General features: G+C 32.8%; 1 long non-coding RNA gene across 2 annotated transcripts; it reads right to left on the reverse strand.

Annotated features, from left to right (window-relative positions):
* Window positions 1-82: 82 nt before the first annotated feature.
* LOC107842630 lies at window positions 83-4,076 on the reverse strand. 2 transcript variants are annotated; one of them, XR_007044974.1, is made up of 4 exons: window positions 3,782-4,076; window positions 2,697-2,747; window positions 2,469-2,589; window positions 83-302 (listed from the first exon to the last, which is right to left on the reverse strand). It is a non-coding gene; the product is annotated as an uncharacterized LOC107842630 (long non-coding RNA). The 2 variants fall into 2 exon arrangements; XR_007044973.1 differs by having other exon boundaries at window positions 83-2,589.
* Window positions 4,077-7,997: the final 3,921 nt, after the last annotated feature.

Raw genomic sequence — 7,997 nt, forward strand, 5'->3', positions numbered from 1 at the left:
TAGTATTGATCAATGGCCTAAGACGGGGCTAGAACCACCACTATCGCCCATATACAAAGCACAACCAGGTAGACCAAAAAAATCAAGAAAGAGAGGAATTGATGAGACAACTCAAAAAGAATCAGATTCTGAAAAGCTCACTTTGTTAAAAGCATCAAGTAAGGGTAGGAAAAAGAAGTGCGGATCATGCGGAACTTTAGGGCATAATAGTAGAAAGTGCCTCGTTCTTATGGCAAGAAACCAATCTAAGGATCAACATCAACATATCCATCAGCAAGGTGAAAAGAAAAGTCCTTCGGCACCTAGTAATGCAACAAAAGTAAGTGGTTATATTGCTTTATTTTCTTCATCAAGAGCAATAATACTAAAATGTTATTTTATTGTAGGTTTCAAACACTAGTACTGGCAATATGGCATCAGTGCAATCTAGTTCTTCATTTGTGACAAAGCAAACTGTAATTACCTTTCTTTTTTTCTACACTTGTTGTCTATATTGGACCTTAACTAACTTATTCTCTTCTGTATCTTTTAGGTCAAACAACTTAATCAGGAAAGGGTACCTCAAGAACAATTGAGAAGTTCTACATTTATTTTAAAAGAAATTGGTGAGCACTCCAGAGAAGATACAACGCCACTTACCATAAAAAAAATGGGAGAACAATATGTCCCATTATCAAGATTACAAGAAGCGCTTTCTCAAAATAGGAAAAGAGTAAGAAGTGATCCAAAGACTAAGAAGAAAGTTGTCCCTTAAGTAAAGAGAAAGAAAATCGAAGACATTATGCACATGAGTTTAGATCTGGTTCTTTCTTGATGACTTTAAAGTTAATCATGCTCTAGGGATATATGAATTATTGTGTTTTCCCTTTTAAAATTCTATGCAACTTAAACAATTCCCTTTTATTCAATCTCACTGCTATGCTATATTAGTTTACTGATTAATTGAGTAATTAATTTAATTCTTTTAACAAGTATCTAAGCAAAAGCTAGAAACATCACTCTATGCCAAATTTATTTTCTTCCGTATTTCAAGAAGACGAAGCACTTCGGTCATAGACAAATCTCAAAATTGCTTCAAGATATCAGAATATGTTTCCGTACCATAGTATGCAGATCTCAAAATTGCTTACAATCAGAAAATTATTGGCAACAAAATGAAGCAAAATTTAAATAAAAGAGAGATTCTCCAAACTTTGCCTACCTCTTAATATCTTAAAATGATGACACCTCTTTAGTTTTCAGTGACCTACAAAAAGTTGTCATATGGAACTGAAAAAGGTAGCGCAAAGACATACATATTCTCCGAGTAATTAGGATTCCAGTAGCAAAAGTCCCATTTAAGGAGACAGTGGTTCAAAAGGATTTGTTTCTATACTCAGAGTTCATAATCGAGACCTCTAGTTAAAGAGTGATGGGATCCTATAGATTTCACCATAATTTTTGTGTTGGAAATAGTAAAATTATTTTTTGATATTATTTTCATTATAATTTGTTATACTTATATAGATGCAATGTGCATTTAATTTCTTTCTTTTGAATGTTATGCCAATAAAATATTTAAATTTGTGAATACAATAATAATATACCCAGTAATCCACAACGTGAAATCTAAGGAAAGTAGAATGTACAAAAATTTTATCTCTACCTTTAGAAGTGAGAAGTATAGAGATGTTATTTCCGAAATACAAGTTTGCTATACAGGATTTAGGTAGTTTCTAATGTTGCTATACAGGATTTGGATAGTCCCAGCAAATCTAATGTTTCTAGCATATCTAATGTTGCTATACAGGATTTGGACAGTCCAATTTCTTCAGTGGCTCCCTAATTAACTGTCACTTTAAAATTTTAATAGACTAGATTTACTTTATTAACCAAATAACTTAACAATAGTTAAGAAAACACTCTCTTTTCTCTCATGACAAGAGTCTATTGTTATTACCGTAGGTTCGAGAATAGTTTAGATCACAAGTCTACTATCCGTAGTCTTAACCTTTCCAATGATTAGTGCTAAAACTGCAAGGACTGAACCAGCAACTCTGGTTGCAAACTTCCATACAATAAGTGCAATTTCAATGAAACTATTCTTTCACTCTTCCCATTTCCTACTATTACGGATGTACTCCTCCCCACTAACTTTCTATCCTAAGAAGTAATATTGTTATGGTAATAATAGGAGGGCTCACCACGCCATTAATAATTTTGTAGTACTAAGCACCACCAACAAAAACAACCTCGACGACAACAGTTAGAACAAGACTGATGAAAATGTTCTTTTTGAAGTAGTTCAACGTGTTTCCATCTAGAAGTAAAACTCCAGTCTACACAACAACAACAACAACAACAACAAACCCACTGTACTCCCACATAGTAAAACTCCAGTCTACACATGAGACAAGATTTTATATTCAAGACTTCTCTCACATTTAAATAATCAAGATAGGTGCAATTGATGTAATGGTGATATATACCTTGAACCAAACAAACTCAGGATCATAGTTGACACAAAATTTGTTGAAGGCTTTAGGGATAATAAATCCAGCAGCACCGAGCATAGCCCATCTGGCGTGGATCAGCTTATATGCCTGATATCTACTCCAGATCGAGCAATTTTAAACTTAGATCTATCTCAACAAACAACAAGAACAAAATTGACGTACTGAGAGTGTAATTAATTAATGTGTCAGTAGTATACTTACTAGATGAAGTCTTCTGGCTTCTTGATGAGACCAAAAGGATCATAACCATATCTGCAGCAAGTACAAAAAAATTCTTTTATGTATACACTTTACACACATCAAAAGATTCGTTATACATATCTACTCGACATATGCACCTTAGAAACATGATATCAGTTTTAGACACTGACAAGCAAAGTTCAATCTCTTTCTTTTTTTCCTTCATTGAAGTGCCATAATTTTTTGTCTTAAGGCTTTCATTTTCTTATATACTACTTTCCCTGCAGTACCAGAAGAGGAAGAGTCTATTTGCCTCAAGATAAATTAGCACAGGCAGGTCTGTTCGATGGAGACATATTTGCTGGAAGAGTGGCCGATAAATGGAGAATCTTCATGAAGAAACAAATTTAGAGGGCAAGAAAGTTCTTTGATGAGGCAGAGAAAGAAGTGACCGAATTGAAGCATCTAGTAGATGGCCTGTAAGCATTCATAAACTCTTAGCTATATGAATATGATTTCCGAGCCCCCCTCCTCCCTTATTATTATATGAATGCTATATTTTATTTTCAATATTGCTTGGTGGACCAATGGCCGAATTGGTCAGGTTACTCTAGACAGACTAGAATTCTAACCTTATATCAGGACCTAAAAACCAATGGATAGCCTTCTATTGAGCTTGCAGTTCCGAATAAGGCCTCATAGAGACTAAAATAATTTTTCCCCCAAAAAAGGCATATATTTCTTCTTCAGATGAATAACAAGCAAAGATAAGAGAGTTTATTCTTCTTTGTATAAAAGAACAAGAACTTTTAGAACATCTCCTCAAAGCTCCTAGAAAGAACTATGACAGGCTGCGGTTACTCATAATGGAAGGTGTGCAACTAAACTTAAGCTACCATGAAAGACCGACAAACGCATTCTTTACCACCAAATTCATCACCTACTAAACTTGAGCTACCATGCAAGAATAAGTTTCAGATATGCAAATCAAATAAACTATCAATTTGAGGGTTTAATCAAAAAATCAAACAAAAATAACAGATTTCAAAAATCAAAATAAATTTACAAGGTCTATTAGAAAAAAGATTGAAGTGGAATAAAAGTACCTTAAACCCTAGATTGAACTGAAAAAATGAAAAAAGAAAATTCGATTTGACATAATTGGAGCAAAAATCATTCGGGTTAAGCTCCACCATGAATTTTCTCTTTACATTTCATTAAATTTGATTTGAGTTATGCATTTGACTAGATTAGATGGAAATCATAAACAGAGAATTGAGCTGGAGAGAGAAAAAACTCTTTGTTCAAAGTAAAGATTAGATGGAAATGAAGTGTTCTCCTATGTTGTGATGGAGAGAAACAAACATTTCTTTTACACGTGAGTTTTGATGTTATGCATCCAAAGAAAGGATAAAATAAAATTTATTATTAATAATAGTAATCTTTTGTAATACCATTAATGCCCTTGATTGTATTGACAGATCGGTTAAATTGTTAATAACTATTACTTCAACAATTAAAATCATTCACTTTAATTAATTAAAGGTTAAATAAAAAAATCAAATATTATAGGAATCAAAATTCTAATAAAACCCTAACACAGGGACTAAAATAATTTTTTTCCCAGTACAAGTACTACTTCATATGACATTTGATTTTCTTTCGGATAAGCAATGTTTCTAATATTTGATAGCTTCTATAATTAACTTGAACAAATCTGCTATTCTATTTTTTCCTACCATCATTTTAGGTACTTTATTTTCTTTTCGTACCGAGTCAATATCTTTTATTTTTAACTCTTCATGTAACCCCATTAATATGGGGATTATAACAATAACTAATTGATACTAAAAAAAACTAAGGATATTAGATATCAAATAGTCCAACAATAAATAACTACGACTCATTTATATAAATAACAAATATTTGAAACATAACATAATGAAATAATAAAAAAACAAATCATTTTTATTTGCATAGCAAAAGTATTGATAACAGTATTAAACTCTACCATGTTGAATAATACATGAGACAATTTGAATAATTTCGTTCATTTTGATTCATGATGAAATTATAGTAAACAAAATAGATAGATATTGGGACGAACCTGTGTGATGAGATAATTAAAAAAGAAGCACAAACAACGTTACCGAAAACTCAGACAGAATCCGAACTCAAATCTCTCAACCCAAAGAAATTTTTTCTTTCTAGATTTCTGATTTCTTCTTTTTGCTTCAATCTCTTTCTTTTTCTTTTTGTCTAATCTCCCCTTACTCCTTTTTGTTTTCTTGTTTTTCTTTTTTTCTTCTCGTTTTCTTTCTTCTTTGTTGCCTTCTCTAATTGTCTTACTTTTTCTTCCTCTCTCTTTCTGTGTCAGTTTTTGATAATGTCATAGGTAGTGTAGTATGTATGTATGAAGAGTCCTTAAATAAGGGGAAGACGTGGGGGAACAGTTAAGGGAGAAGTCAGACAAGGGGAAGAGGTTGGGTAATTTTAAGATTTTAAAATTTGAAAATCTTATTTAATTTTTATTTTATTATATATTTTTTAAAAATTACTATTATAGAAAATAATAATAATAATAATAATAATAAACAAAATAAATAAATAATAAAAATAATAATAATAATAATAACTAATTAATTTTATATTTAAGATAATACAATAAAACTTTATAAATAATCTAAAATAAATATAATTAAGATAATAATAAAACTACTAGCCTATTTATTAAAATTAAAAGGAAAATATATATTTTTTGAATTTTAATATTATTTTAAAACAAAAATAATAATACAAATAAAAATAAAAACATCCCAAAAAGTAACTTTACAGATTGTCTTTTATTTGTTTTAAACTAAACTTATTGAAAAATGAAATAAAAATTAAAATAAATATTGGACAAAAATAAAAATATTTAATGCCAATAAATAGGTTAAAACTCAGGGGGGGGGAAAATCACGTGTCTACATTTTTCCCTCTTTGTGTGAAATCTCAAAGAGTTTTCATACAAAGAAGTAGACAAAGAGATAACTTTTTATCCTCCGATTATTCAAAAAATAATGAAAAGGAAAAAAAATGCGACCGAGTCCTGGTTTTGGACAGCCTACATATCTCGGATTTTAAGGGAATCAGGTCATATGTAGTTCAACGAAGTAAAATGGTGAGACAATAAGTTAGAGTTCGAGTCAGGTTCCGTCGATTTTTCGGGTCGCGGCTTCTGCTTTTACATCTAAATGAATAAAAAAAATAAAAAAAATAAAACGAAGATACAAGTGAAAGATCCTATCTATGCTGCTATTTTTTGGAATCTTGACTTGAATCTTCATGACTTCTCAAATGGTGAGATAGTCATTATTCTGAGTTGAACTTGATACACGAAATGTTTCTCCTTGTTGGCTTTAGGCATTAGAAGGGAACTTGACAATTGGTTTATTCTTTAGATTTTCTTCTGGCTTGGACTTGAAATTCTTCACTCTATTCTTCAAACGGGCTCCTGATTTGATATTTCTTCACCCTGTTCTTCAGGTGGGCTCCTGACTTGTTACTTCTTCACTCTTTTCTTTAGGCAGGCTCCTGAACTTTTTTTTTCTTCACCCTGTTCTTCAGGTGGGCTCCTGACTTGGTACTTTTTCACCCTATTCTTCAGGCGGGCTCCTGACTTGTTACTTCTTCACCTTTTTCTTCAGGCAGGCTCCTGGACTTTCTCTTTCTTCAACCTTTTCTTCGGGCGGGCACCTGGACTCAAAGTAAACTGTAAAACAGAAAAATAACATCCCATTCTTTAGGAGGGTCTTGAGTATAAATTAAATTCTCATTCTTCAGGAGGGTCCTGACTAGAAAATAAAATTAAATGAACACGAACAAAATTTTTGCCTCAGTTTATACTTAGAAAATGACTCGACTAAAAGGTACGTCTTATAGGAATCAAGGGGGATGACTCGACTAAATGGTACGTCTTATAGGAATCAAGGGGATTGACTCGACTAAAAGTTACGTCTTATAGGAATCAAAGGGGATGACTCGAATAAATGGTACGTCTTATAGGAATCAAGGGGATTGACTCGACTAAAAAGTACGTCTTATAAGAATCAAGGGGGATGACTCGACTAAAAGGTACGTCTTATAGGAATCAAGTGGATTGACTCAACTAAAAGGTACGTCTTATAGGAATCAAAGGGGATGACTCGACTAAAGGTACGTCTTATAGGAATCAAGGGGATGACTCGACTAAAAGGTACGTATTATAGGAATCAAGGGAATGACTCGACTAAAGGTACGTCTTATAGGTATCAAGGAAAATTACTCGACTAAAAGGTACGTCTTATAGGAATCAAGGGAGAGACTCAACTAAAAGGTATGTCTTATAGGAACCAAGGGGATGACTCGACTAAAAGGTACGTCTTATAGGAATCAAGGGAATGACTCGACTAAAAGGTACGTCTTATAGGAATCAAGGGAATGACTCGACTAAAAGGTACGTCTTATAGGAATCACGAGGATGGCTCAACTAAAAGGTACGTCTTATAGGAATCAAGGGGATGACTTGACTAAAAAGTACGTCTTATAGGAATCATGGGGATGACTCGACTGAAAGGTACGTCTTATAGGAATGAAGGGGATGACTCGACTAAAAGGTACATCTTATAGGAATCAAGGGGATGACTCGACTAAAAGGTACGTTTTATAGGAATCAGGGGAATGACTCGACTAAAAAGTACATCTTATAGGAATCAAGGGGGATGACTCGACTAAAAGGTACGTCTTATAGGAATCACAGGGATGACTCGAATAAAAGATACGTCTTATAGAAATCAAGGGAATGACTCGACTAAAGGTATGTCTTATAGGAATCAAGGGGATGACTAGACTAAAAGGTACGTCTTATAGGAATAAGGGGGATTAACTCGACTCAAAAGTAAGTCTTATAGGAATCAAGGGAATGAATCGACTAAAAGGTACGTCTTATAGGATTCAAAGGGAATAACTCGACTAAAAGGTATGTTTAATAGGAATCAAGGGGGATGACTCGATTAAAAGGTACGTCTCATAGGAATCAAGGAGATGACTCGACTAAAACGTACGTCTTATAGGAATCAAGGGTGATGACTCAACTGTAAGGCACGTCTTATAGGAATCAAGGGAATTGACTTGACTAGAAGGTACGTATTATAGGAATTATTATTATTATTATTATTATTAGTATAAATTTTTTCATTCTTTAAAATCACCGAATCCATGAAGGACTGCCTACGTATCTCACACTAAGATAAGAATCAGATGTGCGTAGTTCGTTGAAATATATGTCATACAAACACTCAG

The sequence above is a fragment of the Capsicum annuum genome, chromosome 9, assembly GCF_002878395.1.
Source record: "Capsicum annuum cultivar UCD-10X-F1 chromosome 9, UCD10Xv1.1, whole genome shotgun sequence".
Classification (NCBI taxonomy): Eukaryota; Viridiplantae; Streptophyta; class Magnoliopsida; order Solanales; family Solanaceae; genus Capsicum; species Capsicum annuum.